The 24126-nt window shown below is 37.2% G+C and overlaps 1 long non-coding RNA gene across 2 annotated transcripts in view; it reads left to right on the top strand.

The window, feature by feature from the left end:
• LOC148224874 (uncharacterized) overlaps positions 1-24126 on the top strand; it is an 86169-nt gene that overhangs the window by 47553 nt on the left and 14490 nt on the right. Inside the window, exon 4 of one of the 2 annotated variants that reach the window (XR_015801597.1) lies at positions 3905-4241. The exons of the other annotated variant lie outside the window; for it this stretch is intronic. This is a non-coding gene — a long non-coding RNA (uncharacterized LOC148224874). Of the gene's footprint in view, positions 1-3904; positions 4242-24126 lie in introns of those variants that run through there. 2 annotated transcript variants of the gene reach the window in all.

The raw sequence follows: 24126 nt of genomic DNA, 5'->3' as shown, positions 1-24126 counted from the left end.
GAGGATGAATAATCCATCCAGCTGTGCTAAGTAGCATCAGAAAAAAATGAGTTCTTAAGTTATTTCTGGCTAAGTTGTACTACATACAAGGATGTTTATATGATTTAGGTAAGATCTGGAAAAGTATCCAAACTTCTGAATTTATGCTCAAAGTTCCACACCTCTGGGTTCAGGGTAAAAGGGAAGATTTACAGAGCCTGGCACAAAATTAAAAAAGCTTACCTAATCATCATCAGTACTCCCAACCCCTTCCACAGCTGCTATTTACCTCCACCTCCACTTATTTTCCTTTTTTTTTTTTCTTTTTTTTTTTTTTCTTTTACTCTAGGGGTTTCTTTTTCCCCCTCCTCCAGTCTAACCCCTAGGATATTTAATTAATTTTCTAAATTATCCTCTTTTTATCTCTGCTTCTTTAATAACTGTTAACTTCTTTACCCCACACTGTTCACTTTATCTTATCATGTGGCTTCTTACATCTATTCTGCAGATGCATTTTCAGGGCTCATTGCAGCTCTGCCCGAGCACCTCATCTTTCATCACCCAGCCCTTTGTTCCTCTTTATAGTGTTTCCTCTTCATACATTGTTGCTGCAGCTGAAACTGTGACATTTCCACACTGTTCCCTGCGCCTTGGAGAAAACCAAATATAAACCAGTTGCATTCCAGGAGATGATGTTGGCATGAGATAGGGACTGTATTAAAACACTGGTAAAACAAGACCTCCATGTTAGCTCTAGAAGTGCAACACATAGGTCTCATTCAAGATAGGATTATACTCTGTCTCCGAAATTTGAACTTTTTATATTTTGGCATTGACTTTTATCTTTGACACGTATTTGTTTCGGGTTTAAATCAGAAACTTGATGTTTATCTTACTTTAAATACAAAATGTACTATCATAACACAGTGAAAATTTCCATGGTTGTGTAAGAAAATTTTCCTGACTTTACAAGCTATCTACCAAAATCTTCAGATGACTGAGGACTAGCTGTAAGCCAGATACCACATAGCTCAGAGAAAAAGAAAATGTATCTCTGAAGTTGTTTAACAGAGGAGAAAAAAGACAGGCAGTTTCATATATCCTTTTCAGGGTGTTGTATTGCTGGGATCTGTGACATTGTCCCCAGAAGACTATTCTGACTTTCCCCAGCCCATGAAATAATGACTCATTTCTCCTGAAGCATCCTTGATTGTTTGCAGTCACATGACATAGAAGTTAGTTTGAATACCCTTCTTAGGACAAAGAGAGAAATATTGCTATTAGGAAGTGAATAATCTGATCTTATTTCCTCTTCCTTGTGTTCTCTTATCTTCTCCCTTTTTTCTTTTTTTAAAACTCAACTGAGCTTATAAGCACAATATACTGGTTTTAAATTTCTTACACCATTTGCATGCGTTCCAGAATACATTCTTTGTTTACCTAGTTTCAAATTCTCTGCTGAAATAGCATACCTGCATAATTTTCAGGTCAGTATTGTCTTTAGCTCTACAAAATACCTTTCAAATGGTTTTAATTAATAAACTTTAATGATAAATAATGTAGTGTATGACGTACTTAGATATCTAACTTTTCATAGTGTTCCCATACTTTTTTCAATCTTTTTAAATGAAGTGAGGGCTTTAAGATTTATAAGCTAACCACAAATAATCATTCAGTTGTTAAAGAAAATAGTGCACAGAGCTCCTGTGCTCTTCTAGCTTCGTTTGTTCAATTTGCTTTCTCAAAAGCACACAAAAGATTCTTGTTGGATGATCCCATCCCTCTATGTTGAAATGGCATCAAGATGGACTGTTGGCCAACTTCTCTCCAGCCCTTTAAAGTCACCACACAAAAAGAAAAAGCTTGTTCTCCATCACTTCCTGGACTTTGAAGGAAGGCTTTAAATCTCTCCTTCTCACCATTGGTTAGAATGAGGTTGCTTGAGGATTTTAGCCAGCCCAAACATTGTATTTAAGAACAAATGGTTTATACTTCTGTCTCCTTCCTCTCCAAGGTCTTCTGGAAGTTTTGGAAAAGTAAGCATCTTCTTTCAAAAGTCTGTCCCAGCATATTGGAAGACATTTGCACATGTCATTTATACCTGCCTTCTGTGAAGCCCCAGAACTGCTGGGTGAAAAAGCAGGAAGGGGTTGCCATGCTAAGACTGTTCCCCTCTTTTCTGTAAATGTTTATGTAAATTTCTGTGTTAGCTATTTAATCTATTGAATGGAGAAGGCTGTGTGTTGTCACTGTAAAACTCCTTTACAGCCAAGGAGAAGGAGTCTGAGATGCCTTTCCCCAGCTTCCAGCCTTTTTGTATCTTGTCTGTGCTTCTGCCAGCTACAGGATGGATCTGTGTCTGTCTCTTTTGCACACCCAAAGTTCCAATATTTCAGGTTGAGAGAAATATTTTCTCCCTCAGCATCAGCGCTCCCACAATAAAGTGGTGCTTGTAAAGCAAATGGAGCTTTTTGGATGAGGGTGAATTTCATTCTCCTTCTAAAGAGAACGAAGATGCACAAGAAACAGAATCATAGCTATAATGAATTAGGAAGTTGTGCTCTTTTGCTTTTTTTAAAAATGGTCAAGATAGCAGCAATGATTCCCCAAATACTAGCTTAATTAGAATCTCCAGGTCGGCTTTAAATCAAGCAACCATCAGCTTAAGGAGTTCAGAAATCCCCAACCACTACTTCTGTTTATACAAGCCTTGATATTCCAGTTCCTTCACTGGTTATACACCCAAAATTACTAGCTCCTGATTCTCTGTTTTATAATCTTATGGAGATTGACAGTTGTCCTGGTTTTGGATGGGAGAGAGATGACTTTCCTCTTAATAGCTGTTTTTGATTTAGGATGAGTATAAAATCCTGTTGATAAAACCAGGATGTTTTAGCTGCTGCTGAGCAGTGCTTGCATAGAGTCAAGGCCTTTTTTGCCTCTCACTCCATCAGCATTATATAGGCTGGAGGTGCACAAGGAGCTAGAAAGGGACTCAACAGGGACAGCTGACCCCAACAGATCAGAGCAATATCCCATACCTTATGGCATCATAGTGAACAACAAAAGACTGGCTGAGATGTGGGGGCCCAGTGCTTGGATACTGGCTGGGCATTGGTCAGGGCATGGTGAGCAATTGAATTGTGCATCACTTGTTTTACTTTTCTAATCATTATTATTATTTGACTTCCCCTTCAGTCTCATTCAGCTGTCTTTATCTCAACTCATGAGTTTTACTTTTTTTCTGATTCACTTCCCCATTCCACTGGGGTTAGTGAGTGAACAGCTCTGCAGTGTTTAGCTGCCTCCTGGGTTGAACCACAACAGGTATATAAGAGCAAATCCTAGTATTTCTTTTGAAACAGCCCTTTTCACTTCATTTCAGTTCACTTACAGCAGAACTGGGCGCTGCTCCTGACTGAAACCCTAGGGCATTTCCGAAACACTAATAAGTAAATTAATTAACAACAATGAACATTCTCTGAAAATTCAGAACTGGAGAATAATACTAATTTCAATAAAATAAATGAGATATTTTAATCCTAATGCACTCAATGAAACACTAGCTTTACTGGTACTATATTAACAGCAAAAGTACTGTTGATGTAAATGTAGGCAGGACTTTACCCATATTTCTAATACAGCATGTTTTCAAATGTTAATTTAACTTGGCAAAAATAATCTAGAAGTCATTAGTAGCTGGAAGGTGACCCTAATATGTGTGGAAGCCTTACTGAGGTCCTTGGAAAGTTGGTATTGATGACTTGGTCCAGGTTGATTACATTTTGATCCATGTCCTTAACCCCAAATAAGTACCTTTTGCACAACTGTAACAACAAGAGCTTAAAGCAATTTACAGCAACAGCAAAAGACTCCACTGGGGAACAGCATGACATCTAACTGCTTTCTGCCTCCATTCCCACAGGGCCAACTTGAAATGCCTTGGGGGAAGGACATGCTATTCCGGCTATGCCAGCTGTTCTCTGTAGCATCATTATTCACTGGCACAAATAAGAGTAGTTCTGAAAATGCTACAACTTGCAAAAGGAATTGATGTGTATATTGGAGCTTTCAAGAGCAGAAAAGTGGGAGATTGAGGGGGACTGGTGGAAAAATCGTCATTCTGAGGGTCACTGGGTGCTTCTCTGACACAACAGGACTCTAGTCTTTAATGCAGCACTGAAAATTAGATGAAGAATTTTATTTCCACTCCCTTGTATCAATCATTCTTGTTTCCTGTGCAAACACAGACATTTTTGTCATTAGGCTAAAAATAAAACCTTTTGAGAACTCAAGCAACTGGTCTGTCTAGTTCTTCTCGTGCAATGTTTTTTTTGGTAGTAGCAATAACAGGATGTGCTGACCATTTCTCAGTGTAATAATCCGGTCTAGTCACTGATATATACAACTTGCCCTTTGACCTTATAATTTATTCACAGCAGGCCTAATCCAAGGCATCTTAAGTAACAAAAACATTGATAAATAATTTTCAATTATAGACACACTCATGTGTTAAGAGTAATAATATCACAAATAGTGTCCTGTGGAGATAGGTGTCTTTCATAGAGCTGACTAAGGTAATATTGTTATCACTGCTGCCCTTCCAAATAAATTCCACTTAAAAGCGTGAGCGTGGTTATGGTGCTTACTCCAGTTCATGAGCCTAGGAGGCTAAAATATTGTGAAAAAGGCATGTCCACCTTTGGGGTAACTAAATCCTTCCTTGCAAATTGGTTGTGCTAATAACCATTATGTGTGCATACGAAGGAGAATTAAAAGAGTTTGTATGAGGTGCAGGGTCCACTGTCATTTCCCTCATTCCTCCCTTATTTCCTCTTTATTCACCGAACTCTCATCAAGCCTTTCATTGCCCTCCTCCCCTGCTGATTCAAGGAAGTGTTTTTGAATGGTGCTCTCTGAGTTAATTTTAGGGTATAGGTCTGAATGGTCCATGTTTCTGTCTCCATCCTGATCAGGAAATACAAAGCCACAGTTCGTTTTCATGTTCAGGGTTGCAAAAAAACATTTTGCCAGCACTTATTTTAAAACTTGTTCTTCTGGGAGGAAAAAAACCCTTCCAGTTTGAAATCAAGCCAAATTAGTTTCCCCTTCCTGAAGTATTTCTTGTGTTTCCATAATAAAAGAAATGCTGAAAGTCAGGAAAACGTTAATCTATATGCAGACCTATACAGGTGCTCATGGGTTTTTTTGAGAAAAATAATGAGATTGCAAGAAAAGTTTCTGAATCTTATCTCATATACATTAGATTCATAAAGAGAATTTTAGTTCTTCTGGAAAACTTTTTTCCTAAATTATAGGACTATATGTTTAAAGTGACTCATTACTATAATGAGTTATATCAGAGAGTGTGACTGTAAAGAACAGCCACTTTACTCAGCTACTCCAGCCATCCTGTGGGCTGAGTACTCACTGCATTTGTAATGGTTGTGCCTTTTATATATTATACACAGGGAGTTGTAGTTAGACTATTTAAAACAGAAACTGATGTCTGTGGGGAGGCTGGGTACGAGACAATGTTTTATGCTGCACAAGCCAAAGGCTTGTTAAAAATTTCTTTTTCACACGCATTACTTCCGTGCTAATGCATTAACAAAAACGTGGTGAAATATTCATAATTTATAAATAAACATTACAAATGGTCCCACAGAATATATAAGGAAAGACTGAAATTGCAGCCAGAGTAGGGGTTTGCCACTAGCCCAGTGCAGATACGGGTTAAGAGGGATCTTGTCAGAGCTGCAGCCCTGGGAGCCCATGCTGGGGTGCATGAGTGAACATCTGTAAACTGGCTGGCTATTGCCAGAGCATGCTCCTCTGATGACTGCAATTTTAGCATGTCAGGGGTAGAAATCCCGGATACAACTTCAGTCTGCGGGTGAAAGATGGTAGCTTTGATTCTTTGTGCTCATGCCAGCTCCATGACTGCTATTTTCTGGGATATGCTAACTTCAGTGGAGTTGTCTGAGCACAGTGCTTGTGGAAAATCAGGTCTGGTGCTCCCATGAGATCTGGAATAGATGACTGACCTTCCACAGCTTATACCTCTTGAGGGAACAATTTACAGAATATGGGAAATGGGAGATTTATTTGGAAACCATATGGAAACATTTATGTGTTGTTTTCATGGGCCTGGGATTAATGTAACAAAATATGATACTCCATATTTGTTGGCAGGATGGTGTTGAAATGGAGGGTTTACCTTTCTATGCATTCATTCAAAAGTGTTTGGATTTTTTCTTCCAGTACTGACTGTGTTGGGGACCAAACATTTACAATATAAATGGACTCTCACAAAGCTCAGTTGAAAAGGCTGGTTTTCACAAAAAAACCAAACAACAAAGTAAAGATTGGCCTGGAATACAGCATATGAAATGGCTTAATCATTGGGGTCAGTGTTGCCATGCCCTACTAAAGTAATTTTTCCAGGATTCAGTAGTAACTGGTAAGCAATTGTCTTATGCCTATGCAGCCTCTTTCCTTTACTCTATTGGAATCACTATTCTGGTGTGACATGTCATATTAGGCATATTAGGTCTGATTTTCTGATCTTGCTGTGACTGGCCAGCTTGCAGGGAGATTTAAGCAGAAACTGCGCTGCCGGAAGAATCCAAGGAAGAATTCAGTCCGTGGTCTCACCCAGAGCCTCTGGAAAGGCACAGTGAAAAGCTAACCCCCTTTGCCATGAGAGTTTGCATCACACATTTCTCTCTGCTGGCTTCTATGTACCACTCAGGTTCCTGAGTGAAGGCTCACAGCAGCTTTGCCTGTAGGTAAAAGCAATGTTAGTTTTCCTCCTAGAGATTGCAGCTGAGTTCACTGAAGAGATTTAATAAAGAATGATGATCTGTGAGGCTTCTTTTGTTCTTCGAGCACTTGTAAAAGATTATTAATTGTTCCCCCAACAAATATTTTTAAAAATGTTTTCTCACCTTCTTTTTTCCACCTGTCTCCTCTGAGACTACATCTGAAGTTAGATTTTGTCACAAAACGTAGGTGGTGGAAATGTCTTACCTGCTGCCACACAATTACATTATTGGGATGATGAAAGTGGGAAAGAACTTAGATAGCAAAGTAAAATGAGTACACACCCATACCATAAATCCTATCAGAAATTCTCTGTCTAGATTCTTCTTTTACCTTAAATATTACAGAAATTACTATAATCAGATAATATTCTCAAATACTGTTAATGAGCACAGGAGATAGACAGAAGGGCCCGTCTGGACAATGTTGCCAAAATTTCAGCTATACAGAGTCTAAAGGCCATAGGGACCTAATTTTTCCTGGAACAGAAAGAAAAGTTAATGTGATATTTGCTGAGAGTAGTGTACATGTTGATACATGCTAACCAGAAACCCTTTGGTGATAATGATATGAGTCTTCTAGGGAAGACAGATTAGAAAGGGGCAGATTGTTGTTGTAGGGCCAGGTGGCCACAGGCCAATGTGGACTACGTGAGTGACATCCCCTGTGAACCTGTTCCTTGCACTTCAGCTGTAAAATACCTGCCTACTGCTGGAATAATGACTTCAGAATAAAGAGGAGGATGCTAGGAGTGGTGAAAAATTCTCAGGAGAGGGAAGAGAGCCTCTAGTAAAATGGAAAATGAGACTTATGACAGGATAGTGTTCCCTCAAACAGTCTGGGTTACTTGGACATATCTGTCGTGAACAGCTGACATTTGCATCTGAGTCTTTCCTTCTAGGGGACTTCATGGAGCAAATCCAGGTCCTGTTGCTCTAGCCAAAAAAGTAATAGCAACTCCAAGATCCTAGAAAGCACGGAGCTGGTTGTGACTTGGCATAGTGACTCATAGGAGAGGAAGGTGCCAATGCTCAGACAGCATGTCGGGCATGTCAGCTGGTGAAGGAATTTGTTGGCATTGCACCCCAGCTGGTGCAGATACTTGGCCTTTTAAAATTTGATGGAGGTGGTGTAGTACCTAATCTATTCTGCATCTCCAAAACGGCTTGGATCTGAGTTGTGGTGTTTTTTTTTTTTTTTTTTTTTTTTTTTTTTTTTTTTTTAATGCAAATAGCAGCACTTGCTATAAAGCTGGATAGAAAGTTTCTATTTTATGAAAGCATTTCGAACACATTGCAACCTAGGTGCAACTTAAAGGATGCTATGCTTAGGGAATGAGACTCCTGAGGAAGCTACTACAGCTAATATAATTCTCTGGGGGAGTATTCAAAATATATGTCCTAGAATACACACCTCCTGCTTACAAGAAATCTTTTCTATTGCTGCAGTTCTTTTGCAGGAACGCAGTCCTCTAGGTTTAATCCCTTAAGACTTTAATAAATTTTATTGGTTGTTGGATTTTTGTGTGGGTTTTTTGTTAGTTTGTTTTAATTCTTTCCTATTTTCCGCAGCTTTTCAAGAACACTGGCTTTGGTCTTACCTTGCCTTTTATAGCAGAAGCCAGGTGGTGTCTATTAATTGTTAACTGGTCAAAAATGAACAGGATCTCTTAATTGTTCAGGCCTTGCAAACCCTAGACTTCCTACTGCTGGAAGGAGCAAGCTGGCTTGTTGCAAGGTTGTTTCCATCCTTATCATGCTTTTGTCTGATTTCCAGTGGATGCTGTAAATATGGTAGGCATATGTGTCTGTTCTCCTTATGAGTCACGGAAGAACATGCGTACACTGAATGTGCTGCTATTGTGAATTTTTTATGCAAGTGTTTTATTTTCTTTATTATGGTGAGATGTAGACTGTACTACACCGTCATTTCTCTATGTGCAGTTGGCTGTGTCTAAGTATTCAAATCTTTTTACAAGCTTTTTTGCTAGGCCCCTTTTTTTGTATGGGACACACTTTAAAGCAAAAAATACAGTCCTTCAAATGTTACTTAAAAGAATCAATAATTCTTGTTTCTCCAATCATGCTGACTTTACAATCCTTCATTAAATAGATCAATGCATTTCCATCACAATGTTATTCTTACTTTACTGCGAAATTAATCACAAGTCTGTCTTTTCTGAAAATTGCATAAACTGGTAAAGAAAAAAATCAAACTTAGCCTTTATGTTTCTTTCACGTTTGAGGGAAAGAACCTTATAGAATTTCTGTTAAGATCTGCAATAAATGTTAAATGCTTCTTCTGTAAGAGGAGCTCTAAGAAGTTTCTTTCTTTTAGAGAAATCAAGTTTCTCTAAGCCACAGAAGGATCCAGAATTATAACTGAGTGACTATAAAATCCAGTTATTTCAACTCAATTGAGTCTCTCAGGGTTTGGCTTCAACTGTGACTGCATGTTACAAATCATATGGTATGCACAATAGAAGCAGAAAAAAAAACAGTAACAGTGAGATGGAAGTAAATTTCTATTAACAGGTTGGTGTTCACAGCACTATCCAAATTAGCCTTCTAAGTACTGCCCTTTACTGCTATGAAAAAAGAGAAAAAAAACCACAAACAACCAACATTCCCTCCAAAACTTCAGTATAAACTCCCCTTATTAACCTGACTGCTGCTAACATTTCTTCCCTGGATCTTTTTGGCTCTAACCCACCAGAGCATGGCTCCTACAGCAATCATTACCAGTGAGGAATTAAGCCACAATTAATCAGGTGAACTTCAACAGGGTTCTAGCACTTATGAACATAAAAGGTCACTAAAATTGCTAATGCTTAATCCGACCACATTAGCAAGAAAAAGGAGAATGTTTGGATGCAAAGCACTAAAGTATCCAAAACAACCTTTACAAGAACAGTAATATTCATAAAGGAAAAATATCTGTTAACTCATTATTTAATTCTATGGCTAAAAATCCTTAATAGAAAATGTCCTTTTTTACTAGATGTAGTCTGTAGTCTGTTTTATTCCGTTTTGAATTAATCTTAGCAACTATGGGTTTTCCTTTGCTTGTAAAATTGATAAAAGAAGCTTTATTTGTGAAAAGCAGCTGCTGGGATTAATTGTTGCATTTAACTAGTCAGATATTTAAAGTTTGGTATAACTAATCTGGAGACATTTTTTTATGTGGAAAGTTTCCTGATGTAATATGCTTCTTACACTTTTCTTAACAGACTACTGATAAAGAAGGGTAGTTCCTTACCCATGACATTTATAAAATATTAATTCTGCCCTCTTATTTAATACAAAATTTCACTTACATTTACTTAGTACATAGTCTGTATACTTTATAAGTAGAAATAAGTAAAACTAGTAAAGAACTTGTTATTCAATCATTTATTACCGCTAAATTACGTAAAAATTGATCAAGTGAAATAAAAATATTTACTTTTGAACATATATCTAGGGTTTTTTTGCTTAACTTAAAATGACTTATACTCAAAGAGAAGTAGAAAGACGAAAGAGGATTGGAAGGCAAAGTGATTTCTCAGGTCAAATTTTCATTCATTGGAGAAGATGTAAATTGAGAAATGCAGGGGGTTATAATGGCTTGAATTAAAGGAGTCTCTCTCTTTTCCTGCTGAGCCCTATGTGTTTAAAGAACTTACTGGCTTCTTATGGTGTCTAGGAGTTGCTAAATGAGTTAAAAAACTGCAAAAACCTTCTACCAAATGACCTTTGTTATTTTCAAGGATCACGGAAGGATTTTGTTTGTTTGTTTTTTTGAGAGATGGATTGAAAGATTTTGAAAGGTGAAAAGCCAGTCGCAGGGTTTGGAGTACTGAGATGATCCTTGATAGCTGACAGTTCAAGAAAATGCTTCATTAAACAGGACTGGCAGAAGTCTTTGAAACTTCAGATTTGCTAAGGAGTTTTTTAAAATAACAATTTTAAAATTGTTATTTGTAAGAAAATTTGTTTTTCATTGTATCTGATTTATAGGTAGGGGATTTTCAGTACAGGGAATATAACAGTGGCTGTGTCTTCATTTGAACAAAGGACTAATATCAATGTCAAAAAGATCTGCCTTTCAGCAATTTTGTTAACAAATCCATTGGGAGAAAAAAAATAATCTCTGGAATCTCTTAGAAAATTCTGTCAGTAGTAGATTTCATGTCTATGTGTGAAACCAGCAGATTAGTCATAGGAACATTATAATTAGTGATTGAATATTCTTAAAGATCTTGTTAGTAGCAATCCAAGGAGAAATGGACTATGGTGTCCATGGTTCACTAGCAAGACAGACTGTGACTTTACAGAGCATTCATATGCTTTGAGTTTTTCTTAGACTTTTCTTGGATGAAGAAAACGACTGTATCCTGGGATATTTCACTGAAGGCCGCTTTTGTCAAACAAAGAAACAGGAGAAGGCTGACCTCTCTCTTTGTTTACAGAAAGTTTTATATTTTCTGGGATTTTATATTTAAAACACTTTATATAACAGGCCAGGCATTAATGTTATGAAGTCACCAAGCGTACATGTACAGTGCTTCCAGTCAGCAGCAAGAGGTGGACTGGAGTTTTTCTGGAGGCCAAAACAGTCATTGTGAGAGAACTGAAAATTGATCTTCCCCTCTCTCACTACCTTCACCTGCTAGAAAATGGAACAGGGTCTGATATATGGAGGCAGGAATGCTCGAAGAAACTGCTGCTACCTGTTAAAAACCACTGGAAAAATACAGTTCTATCTGTTATCTTAGAAACCCAACATACTTCAGTCATTTAGTCACTCACATCTTCCATCACACTCTTATCTCTGTTTTATTATGCTTTATCTTTTTCATAGGCCATTCTGGGTCTAAGTCTGTAACATATTTACATTGGGCTAGTTTAGCAAAATAATTCTTTTTCTGCAAATACCTGCACAGTACATCTTGTCCTTCTGGTGTGACAATATTTATAAATAAAAAATAATAAAGAAAAATATTTTTCCTTAGGAGATCATGCTAAACAGATCCATAAATTTTAGGCTGCAGCCTTCTCATCTGCTTGTTAAACAAATGAATTTCATCTACAAGACAAGCAGAACCTGGGATGTGAATATCAAAGCAGAATCAGACCTTCATTGGTTTTGTGAGTATGACCTAAAGGAGAATTTTTTATCTCTGCACTGAAAGCACATAAAAATGTAAACTGGAATTGGTGCTACTGATTTGGTTCTGGTACTTGCTTTTTTGCAAGCCTACTACACTCCCCATGACTTTTGGGGATTTTCAGAACAGATGCATGTTTTTTGCTTAAAGAAATGAGCGTGGGAGAACTGCAGTGAACTGGGCTTGTTTCCATTATGCTTAGAGGCCTTTTCTCTGTCACTGAGGTTAAACTGAGAGGTCCAAGTTAAAGCACCCATCTGTTAAACTTTGCATGACACAGAATGTGCTACTCCAAACTTGTGAGAAAATAAAAAAATAAATCCACTGGTTCTGGCAGAGAAAGAAATCAAGACTCATCAAACAAGCAAAGCCAATGGGAATAACCAGCACTAGGACAGGGAAAAAAGCAGGGATGTAGCTGGTGGCAGGATTATGTGAGTTATGACAGTATAGGTAAGACAGATCTGGGTGGAACAACTTTGAGGAAATACCAGTACCTCTCACCAATTAAAGTACAGAAAAAAAATTCTTCAAGCATGGATTGCCTCTGAGGTAACGAGTGAAGGGAAGGCCTGCTTCAAAGCCTAAGAAAGTCTTTTATTTTTCAAGCAGTGTTTATGAGCTCTTTGTTTTATAGATCTTTCAAGCCATTGGTCTTATGAGTTGGAAAGGACTGGCTGGTGAGATTGACTTTGCTGGCCCTTGGTGAACTTCTACCTTGAGATTCAGCTGTGAATCTCCCTCCACCATCTCAAGAGCATGCCTAATTTACACAATCTATCTCCTTCTGTACAACTTCCAGAGGAGTCAATGGGAATTGTGTGCCTGAAGCCAAGGGCAGAATTTGGCTCAGAGAGAGTATAACAGCTCCAGTGCTTTGCCAAATGAAATGCATTTAGAGTCTGGCATGCACAGTTGGATGCAGTAAGTAAAAAATCAGTTTTACTGGATACAAGGCTTCACTGACTAGTGTTACTTCCCTCTTATCATTGTTAAAAGATGTGCTTTATAGGAAAAACTGTGCTAGTTCAAGCCAGAGACTTATCTTTACTACTGTTCATAGAGTGATGCTTTATGTATGTCCTAGGTTTCCAGTGCTATGTGACTAAGGACTTTCTGTGTCAGAGGCCACATATTTTATTCAGTTCTGCATCAATTATAATAAAAGTTGTGCAAAGTTTAATTGATTTCTTTGTCACAGTTATTTGAAACACAGTTCTTTTTTAATTCATTCCAAATAATTTTCCCAAATTCTTCAGCAGTAGCAATGCAGTTGACTGATAAGATCTATACCTAATTTAAAATAGACCTTCAGCTGGTCTAGTCATTGCAGAACAACAAATATTTTACTGCTAAATCCCAGTATCTCCGTTCACTGGTGTCAGGAACATGAGTTCTAATTTGGCTTTTGCTTGTGAGGTTCTTCTTATAAAAAGCTGATCTGAACTGCATGCAAATTACTGTCTTGTAGAAGTAGCCTTTTAGTATTTACTGAAATTATATATAGGTGATTCCTATGGAGTCATTTCTTCTCGTAGTTACAAAGTTTAATTCAACATATTTGCACATATGGTCAAGAACTCAGCTATTCACAGACTTTTACAGTCTACATAAGTCTTCCATGGGAACCATTAGTTGCAGCTGTTTGTTCTTCCCTAAAAACACAGTGGCTTACTGCTATTTCCCTAAACAAATAAGTGTAGGAAAAAAAAAAATACAGTGCTTTTTATTGCTAACTGCATATCCCTGAAGTAAGCTGTATTTGTTTCTGTGTAGTGTTTTTGAGGCTTTTTTTTTCTCTTCACTGATGCTTCTGCTTCTTTTCCTTAGTGGTTTTCATCTTTGCTTTTAAATTTACAGTTCTCTCCTCTGGTGAGAAAATCCAAGTGAGGAAATCTCTTCACTAGAAATTATTTTCATAGAAATCATCGATTAGTTCAGGCTCCTTAGAACAGTCACTCTGCACAACATTAAGAAATCTGGTCTCTCTGACATGGCAAAGTTCAAGACTTGTATCAGTTGTTTCCTTTAAAGCAACAAGGCAGAAAACCTTGGGTTTGGATTATATGATAGTATACAATACTTCTGTGCAGTGCAACATACAAGACCAGAGTATTTTTCTTTAAAATTATGTCAGGGCTTTGTTCAATATTCCCAGGAAATACTTATTTTCTGGGTAGATATTTCAAGGATGGAACAGTCAAAAATTTCATAGATGAAGAAGAGACTGATATAAAAAATCAAGGTGAAAATGTTTTGGTTAAAACAATGAAAGATGTTTGGGATTCTTTTCCCCCTCAACATGTGGATTCTAATAACTTCTGTTTGTTGTTAATTACTGAACATACTGCATCTTCTAATAAAAGCATGTCAAAGGAGAATCAAGTTAATTTGCTATATTCCCCTTTGGATATGGTTCCCATATACACAATATTTAGACTAAATCCTATGACTATCTTTTTCCAATTGATATCTTAGGGAAGCAGGTTCTCAGCAAACTGAACAATGAGAGGGTGGGGGGGATGCTGAATCTCTGATCATGCTCATAAACTAAAATGCCACTCTGTACATGTCTGTGAAATTAGGTGCCTTAAATAGACCAAAGATACCTAACTCATATGCATTTCTTTGAGCAATTAAATCTTAGCACTTGATGCTGAAAACGTGCCTCTATGTGTGAACTTAGTTTTCAGCATGTGAGAAAGTTTGCAGAGCCTAAAATGAGAGAGAGAGAGAGAAGCACAGGTAAGCTGACAAAATTATGTCAAGTAGTGACTATCACCTAAGAGGATATACAGCATCTGAAATATTTCCACATAAGTTTATATTATATGGTGTACCACTGTTAGTTAGATGTGCCACAGCTGGTACTTTATTCCTTATTCACATTGGTACAATCTGTACATGTAATAAAGGAGAAGCCACATATATAGAATAGACAAAGAAATGGAATAATCAAAAGCCTGTGTGAATAATTAAACAGCACAAAGTTATTGCAATCCAAGAATGTTTTAATTAATCAGAACTAATTAAAAAAAAAAACCTTAAGTAAAATATAATTAATTTTATGTAGGTTTCTGGTGTTTCTTAATAGAATAAATCTCTTGTGTGAAATATTTAGGTAATGACTATCATAAAGGAGACTGATTTAGAGTGTAATAATGTGTTCTAAAAGAGTCTGCTTTTCTGTGTCAGTTAGGAGGAAGATGTCATTATACTTGATGGTGTATTCATTGTGCCTAATACTGAGTTAGCTGTAGCAGAGTGTACAACAATACTTCCATAGTATTTTTCACCCTGCATATACACCCACTCCATAACTGTGGTTGTCCCCAAAATATTTTATAGAGTTTATTCTCTCACTCTGCTCAATTTTTTTTTCTTTCTCATTTCTCATCATGCTGAATACATCAGAAACAGGCTGAACTGATGAAAAAAATGTGGGATAGACATGTAAGAGCCTGTCAGTAATTTTGCAAATTTTACCCATGGCCACCCACAGAACGTGTTGACTTTTTAAAAAATTTAATTTATTTATTTTAAATATATTTTTCTATTTATTCTTCTTTATGTCTTCTGACATATTTCCAACTTCATGACTGTTTGGAATACCAGAATTCCTGTAAGTGAGTAAAGTTAGGAAATATTAGCTAAGGCTTTGATATGTTCTTTTTCCAGAGTTATTACTGTACATGAGTGATGTGAGAACATTGTGATCCTCTGCTGTTCATTATGGCTATGTACCTGATTTTAAGAAGGTTTGCTAAAAATACCATAAAGTTCATTATGTACTAGAATGGTTAACTATTCTCATTAATTTTGAAAGCGCATGCAATTTAAATTGGTATTGAATACACACTAATGCATGGAAAAGTCTGATTGCACAGTGAAGGAACAGATGGTCTTTGCCTTGAGGAGTTTACCACCTGAAAATACAAAAGCCATGTAGGGAGAGGGTGTATACACAGAAAAGAAGGGCTCACCACACAGGAGGAGAGTGGGCATGGGAAGAGTTGAGTCACAGGGAAGGAATGAACAACAGCCTGTCAGGAAACACCCTGTGAGTTCCAAACATTTTTATTTTGTTTGATAGGGGTTTAGGTAGGTGGAGATCAGTTAAATAGGACAAAGAAAAGGCAGGGAAAGAGAGGCAAGGGCACTTCAGGATGTGGAGAGGAGAGGAGGGAGCAGGCATGCGACAAAGAGGAGGGTAGAGATAGGGAGAGGTGTGGGGGCGAGATGGATTGCAACAATCAGCAATGGGAAAGGATAATTAAAAATCATGGGTGTCTGTCAGACGTTAAGCCTCTTTTACCTTTGCTATGTCAGCTTCATTGTCAGACTGGATCCTCCCTGTACTCTCTTCCTCATTCCAGGCTGCTCCTGTCATTGTTTAACTCGGTTGTGCATGAACCGTGCATTCAGACTGAAGCCATAAAATTATACAGTGCACTTAATTGAAAGATTGAAAAATTACTTTACGGCGACAGACTACACAATGGTTGACACTTAGGGACTGATCTTAGGCTACTGTACTCAGTGAGTGTAATTTAATGTTGTAACTTTCAAGTATGAAACCAATGATTTTTCCTCTGGCAGCGGGAAATTGTTCTTACACCACATTAACTTTTAGGGTTGGAAAGGGAACTTCTCCCTTAACCTATCCCTCTTAAAGATTCAGATAGCTAATAATATTTCTCACTTATGCTTGAGATGGCCTGAATCTCAAAAATGGTCTGCGTGTGTGTTTATTTCCTTAGGTGGAGTGAGCTTTTAAATTTCCTTAATATTGAAATGCTTTGCTTATGTGCTGAGAATTTTTATTTTGCTTTCAAAAATGATGGCAGATTAACGGTAAATAAATATTCTGATCAGAAATCCTAGATCAGCTCTAAGGCTTTGTCTCTGCCATCCTTCCTTTCTCAGGGAAACAAAACCCAATTAAGATACAATTCTATCTGTCTCCCTCCTTGCTCGCCACAACTTATTTGAAAAGAGAAGCTTGTTTTTCTGAAAAGATACATTAAATCAGAAGATTTTGAAATGGAGAGGCTCTATGTACCCTAATTTCTTCCATAAAACATGGCAAAACCAGCAAAATAGATCCAAACAGCTTCTAAATTGTTTGAATAGTGACACATATCATGGCTGAGCTTTATAGGCTGCATGCCTGTTTATTTGAGTTCAGTTACTGGCTGCCAGAATTATACTCATGGGATCCCAATATCTCCAATCCATAATCTTATTTTCCAGTCAAAATTCAGAAAAAAAACCACCCCAAAAATAGAGGAAGCCCAAACAAACCGCTCTCTGTATGAAGCCAAGGGTTTTTTGCAATTCAGTAAATTCAGCCCTTCTATCCATAAGCTTGGCATTTGCATTGTCAGCACTTACTCTTTTAAGTGGAATTAGAAAAACAAAACATCAATGGAAAATCAAGCTGATTTCAATATTGTTCAACAAAGCAGGAATCAGCTGACACTGTAGGAACTCCTTATCCCATTTTCTCTGAACAGCAGGGTAGGAGCACTTTTAGTATGAAGATATTTCATTTTCTCTAAAAATTACACTGAAAACTGCAGTTTGGTGTCATTTACAAATATTTGAATTTCATAATTGTTTCCATACAATATGGAGACAGAACCCACTAGAATTCCTGGCTTTATTGAATATTCTTACTGCTAGAGTCTCACTTTCAGTATGTAGTGTCAAACTTGCATCTTTAGATCACACGTGCTGAATCTCTTGCATTAGAATAAATGTTTTAATTTACTTTTCAAGCATCTTCTCTCATGGAAGTGCAGCTAATGGCACATTACTTGCAGCCTCTGTTCAGTAACACTTTGTTCCAACTAACACCTCTACCCAGAGCTCATTAAAGCAGCACTTACATGCCTTCAATAAAAAGGGAATAGTTTCAGGATGAGCACTGGGTGTCTGATCTTCTTTTACACAGATTATCCCTTTTTTTTACCCATGCTCTAGGCAGTGCATGAGTGAACTTATTCCTGAAATAGTGTAGCAAGAAATGGCTTCTTCCACTCTCTTATTAAACTGTCACACAACATATCTGAGAACCAGATATTCCACAGCAGCGTACAGGAAATTTAGGAGATCATAGAGAAATTCTCTCAATAAAAAAAAAAAAAAAAGAAAATGTTCCTCTTTCACTGGCCTACAAATTACAATTTATTATAAACATAATTTTTTCAGCTTTGTAGTATTAAAACTTTTTCATTAATCAAAGTCATGAATATTAAAAAAGTAATACACTATACATTTAACATATTTAGAAATCTGATTCTCTATCTGATAGAATGAGATATGATCATATTGTCAAAAAGCCTCCTACTTTTATGACACAAATATCCTATCTTCGGAAATGTTACTTCAAACATCTCTGGTTTGCTTTTACTTTACTTTTTCTTTCACAGCTTTGCAAAATGCAACCACTGAGTCTCAGAGAGTGAAGTAGAATCTCATTCCTATGAAATGATCAGACACCTCATTCCAGGAGTCAGGTGATACTGGATGAGTCTTTTGAAAAGTCTGGGTGATGAAATCAGGCTTGGGTCTCAAATTGTTAGATGCTTACTTTGATTCAGGTCTCATTCTACTGCTATTAAAAAAGTAAATGAATACATCAATGTTGTTGATGACATAAATTAAAGTCTTCTCTTTATTTTTTTCTGGATTTTCATTTTATATATAGATCCTTGAACTAGAGGTCCTGGTGGGATGAAGCTGGCACAAGGCAATAGCTGTAGAAGGAGATACACCTCCTTGCATGTGCAAACAGTTAAGTAACTCTAGCAGTGTCTGTATTCTCCTGACTAATCATTCTGGCTTGCCTTCTGTGTTAAATAATCCTTCAAGGGAAAAAACATGGGAACTTAAATGTCCCATCCTCATGTATTTCCCAGTGAAGTGAACGCTCAGTCTGTGCTTAGATTGATGGGCTTGCCTGACTGCCATGCACAGGACTCCTTTCTAACTGAACTAGCAGAAAAGCCTAGTCTAGTCTCTGGCTGGGTCTATATATCCAAGAGAAATCAAGCTCCTTCCTGTTGATAGAAAGTGTCGTGAAAGAGAGCAGTGAACAATACTAAGTCATTCACAGTCCTTCATTTTTCATACACATTATTATTTATGTTTGTTATTGCAATAGTACCTTGAAGCTCCATCCAAGAGTTGCCAACAGCTCAAGAATCACTCTATGGTAGTGATAGCATAACAAAAAGATAGCACAGATGGCCATAACAAAAAACCACAAAAAAACAACAAAACAAAACTTATACCCTGAAGATCTTACATTTAAATTACATGACAAATACTGAGGAGATGGTTGGGATGTGAAGCCAAAAAAGTTATCAAAAATACGTGCTACACATCACAGATCTGTGACGGAGTCATGAGTTGCCCACTCTTACAGAATGTTGACCTGTGTTTAATTATAAAATGACTTTTTTCATTGTTTGTGTTCAAGTTTTAAAGCTGTGGCATCAAAACCCATTGCAACACCTATTACTTGGATGATCATATGTCTCCTAGAATTTACAGCTGCAATTTGGATTAGATCCAAACTGATGTTAGAAGCTGCACAGATGAGCATTGCAGTGGACACCTTACTGGCACCTAAAAGGATATCAGGTGCCATTTCAAACCATGAAGTGAATACCTAAGCAAATAGAATTAATGCCTATTTTCTCCTTAGAAGGATGTATCAAGCGAAAACCCTTAGGGGTCTCTCCTAGATCATATATCTTTCAAAATAGCCATAATTATGTGGACAGAGAACAACTAACAGAAAAATTGAACTGGCTAAGCATCCTAAATTATTAAATGCAACAAGAAAAAGAAATTTTCTCTCTGTGTAGAAGTATCTCAGTGAATACACAGAATGGTCAATTGACTGCAAAGTCAAAAACAATACAGTGAAGTTGAAAAGGGAATATAGAGAAGCATGACAGCAATGATTAAAGGCATGGAATGACTTCAATAACTAAATAGACTAGGATTCTTCAGTGTGAGAAAGAAATTGTTGAAGTGGGATATGAATGATTCTGGGAAAAATGGCCCAGAAAACTTGTGTTAGAAATGATTTGATGATTTCTCCTAATGCAAGAACTAGGGGAAAACAAATAAAACAGACAGGGATTAAGTTGAAAATGAACAAAAAGTGAGAGATTTTCTCCATGCAGGCACGCTGTGCAACTCTGGACTTGAAATTATTGTGGATTGAAAGATGACCTGGTTCATAAAAGTGATTAAACGTGGAAAAAAATACACATAGTGTTCAATGTGAAGTTATGGACTGGCTCAGGAAGGCTGTCTTTTGCAAGTTTATGGAGGAAGAGAAAGTCAATAAGGGGACTATAACTGTATTCTAGTCCTGTTCTCTAGGTACCTGCTGTTGGATACAGTAGGGTATGATTCTGTAATAGGTCGATTTTTTTGCCTGCCCCTTTACAGCTTTTTTTAGGATATTACAAGCAACGAATGGGCACAATTAGGTCTGTCACTAGAACTGATAACAGGTAACATGCTGAGTAAGAAGCCATCTAAACCAGCCATATACACCCTGAGAACAGGTCTGCCACAGCAGTAAAAGTCCCATTTGACCTCAGCAGTAGCACAATGTTTGAGTATGCAGTGGTGCTTTCACTGGATGATGATGGACCTGAAGCAGGAAACCCTCAGCACCAAACAGGGTCAGGCCTCAAAGCATAATTAGGGAGGAAACTCTTATCTGATAATCTTTTGCTTTGAATAGATTGCAAAATCTTACTCAGGCAATTTGGCTGCTTTTATCTCACCAAGCAGTAAAGCAAGGACAAAGACAGGATCAGCTCTGCGGTAGGGTTCTGTGGAGTTTATTCTTGCATCGTGTGGCTCAGAAAATGAGCTTGGTCTTGCTGCAGTCAAGGCTGATTTGTGATCATGCTGATTGTCCTGGACTGGAAGTGTTGCATGAGCAGGTTTTGGAATAAGTAACACAGACCCTCTAGGGATCTTCTGTGGTTTGTAGCCCCCTTGAGAGCAATTGGATTCTCTTCATCTGTCACATTAACATTGCAGATTTGAAATTAAAATAATAATAAATAAAAAGAAACCTCAGGCTTGATTTTAAATTAGAAAGAAAGAAAAAAGTGTTCCACTTCATTAAATGACCTTGTAATATATCTGGCAACTTTGACAGGAAGTTTGCAGAATGAAAAAAAAAAAGAAGAAAGAAAAATCCAGTGAAGTTTATGAGTGTTTTTACAAATTGTTGTTCTCCCTCCTCCAAATCTCTGGCATTGCAGGTAAAGCATTGTGCAGCTGGTATCTTGACTTGCCATTCACTCTCAGGCTCTGCAGGGAGTGTCAGACCATCAGCACTGATGTTCAGAGCAAAGCTGTGAAAACAAACCGCAGCAGATTAGTTGGGCTGATGACCAGGTTATTTAGAGCTAACCACTTTGTGTGCCCTTACATCTCAACCAAACAATTACCCTTTTCCATCCTTTTATTTGTGCATGTACTTATCAAGAAAAACAGTGTTTGCAAGGGGACATTTTATTAAATAGGATGATTCATTTAAGAAGTGTTTCTTTGACTCTAGAACTCCAATATATTTTGCTCTTTAATTAGGAAGGTAAACAACACAAAAGACAAATATCAAAATGTTAGTTATCTGTAATACTTGGTTGTGTGGAAGAGAAATTAAAGGCAGCTGGAGAAATGTTGGAGCCTGATTCTGTCATTTTGAACAATTGTTCTTATACTAATAGCTTAGTTGTTTACCTTAAGGTCACTCACAAAGTGAGTGCCATTTTGTGAAAAGTAGTGTTGTTGCATAGCCTTTAAATTAAAATATAAAAAAGATTAGATAGATGCTTCAAAGCTGGACTTTATCGCTTCACTTATTTTTTTCTCACTTTCCAGAAATGTTTTTGAATGATTTGTCAATTTGATTTGTCCTCTTTTTATAACTTATTATGCTTGTGGCTAGAAGTAATGGGAGATGAAGGAAGTGAAGCAGTCATTTCTAAAGTGAAATCACAGGGAATTAAAGAAGAATTGTTACACAGCTTTTTATTAAAGATACCAGAGTTCATGTTCCCTTAAAAGAAAACACTACATGATGTGGTTTGAAAATAACTTTTTTTTTTGGTGACATTTTAAAACTACAACACTTTCTAAAGGGTTGTCATTTGTTCCTAAGTATTGAGACTTAGCATCAGCTTTTTATTTAGTGCAGCAGCAGAAAACATTGAGCTTGTCCTGTTTTTGTTGCTGTGAATGAGTAGATGCTGTCAAGTTACTAATGCTTCAAGAAATTCACTGAGTTACTTATTCTGCTTTTGTTGTTTTAAGGCTTATGTTCTTTATATTTTTTCCTCTGGGGTTTCTGTTGAATCATATACAGAAGTACTTGCTCATAATTCTCCATGGTAAGCCTTGGTTTATAATATTATCAACTGCCCTCAGGAACAGTGTGATTTGCTATTACCACACACATATATGTGTTAATATTAGTGACAAGGCTAACCAAAGATTAATAATTTGCATCTTGTCCAAGTGATTGATTTCAAGGTGACTTGAAAAATAGAGGAGAAAATAAAATCCTATCAAACATGTATCTCAAACTTTGGACAATATGGTAAGTTTGTCTTCTCTAGGGAGAAAAATTGGCAAATAATCCACATGAGAAGTGTACCAGGACTAGAGATCCCATTTTATCTTTTTCCCATTTTGAAGACTTAATTTTAATCTTTAGAACAGAGTATACAAACAGGAAGGAGAGATTACCGCAAGAAGATTGGTGTTAAAGAGATGTATTGAAATCCATTCCTAGGCTGCATAAACATCACTGTGGTTAATTCCTCCATTTTTAGACATTCTTTACTCAAGTTATTTTTACTTATCAAGTTCACACTTCATACCTTCAAAGAAAGGTTGAATAAAAGACTCTTGCTCAAGGCTATCTTAATGAACGTGAGATGCAGAGTCTAATTTTGAAAGGTAGGTACTTTGACAGCAATTTCAAAGCCAATCCCTTACACACAGTCTTAGCTCAAAGCAAATGCTCCAGGAATAACTTGTTTATTGTTTATATAAAAGCTCACTTCAAACTATTACTCCTGGGGTGGAGAGCAGCTGGAGTAGGCAGAGCACACATTTGTTTTCTTTCTTTCCAATAAGATTATCTCAAAGACACTTCTTCCCTTCTCCTCCTTTGCCCTTTACCCGTAAAACAGAACTAAGCACAGCTGTTTGGGAGCAGGAAAGGTGACAGCTCGTCTTTATGCAAATCTGTACCTTTTCATCAAACTAATTAACTTCAATTGGTTGTAAACTCATATAGACACTTTTAGCTAGTTTTGAACCATCTGATTTGCAATGGTCTTTACCACGCTGAAACAAGTGTATCTGCACAGCTTCTTACTCATCTTAAAGAAGATCTAAAACCATTAGTGTATCTTGAGCATTTTAACACTCAAAGAGAATCAGCACACTCCATTTTCTCAGTGTGTTAATTTACCACACACTAAAAATCTGTTAGGTCTGTTGTTGTTTTTAGGGTCTGCAGGAGCAGAACTGTCTCACATCACCCAAATCCCAATATGGAAACACTGTGAAGTCCATGGCTTTTGAAATGGTAAACTTGCTGAATATAATGTTATAGCTTGAATTCCAGCTTTACCATAAATAAATTTCAGGAAGTTTCTCTGGCCCTGTAATTAGAATTATATTACTAGATGGTTTTAGGAACTCTTTCCTTCTCCCCAGCTCTACTGGAGAATGTATCACAAATGCAGCAACTCTATCAAAGGCAAATGCACACTCTAAATATTCTGGGTGGAGTCTGGGTCTTCAGCGCACTGCTAGTTGAAGAAACAATTCCTCCCAACACAAAGGAGAATTTCCTCTTTCCCTGCAGTTGGCCTAAAAAGAGGAATATTATGGAGATGAAAAAGATATTTCCCTCTGTCAACTTCTCATTTTGGACTGTGTGGAAGCAAGCTTGCTTTTTGAGAAACACAGAGGGACATTCAGTCTATGGCTCATGCACCCCAGCCAGCCATGCCTCCTGGTTCTTCAAGAGCATGCAATGGTCCAGGAAATACTGCTTTTGTCTACCATCTTTTCAGGAGTCTAGTGGTGTCTCCTCCATCATTTTAGATTGA

This window comes from Sturnus vulgaris, chromosome 2, assembly GCF_052056855.1.
Source record: "Sturnus vulgaris isolate bStuVul1 chromosome 2, bStuVul1.hap1, whole genome shotgun sequence".
NCBI lineage: Eukaryota > Metazoa > Chordata > Aves > Passeriformes > Sturnidae > Sturnus > Sturnus vulgaris.
The sequence above is the reverse complement of the archived record's forward strand: the minus strand, read 5'-3'. Positions and strand labels throughout refer to the sequence as shown.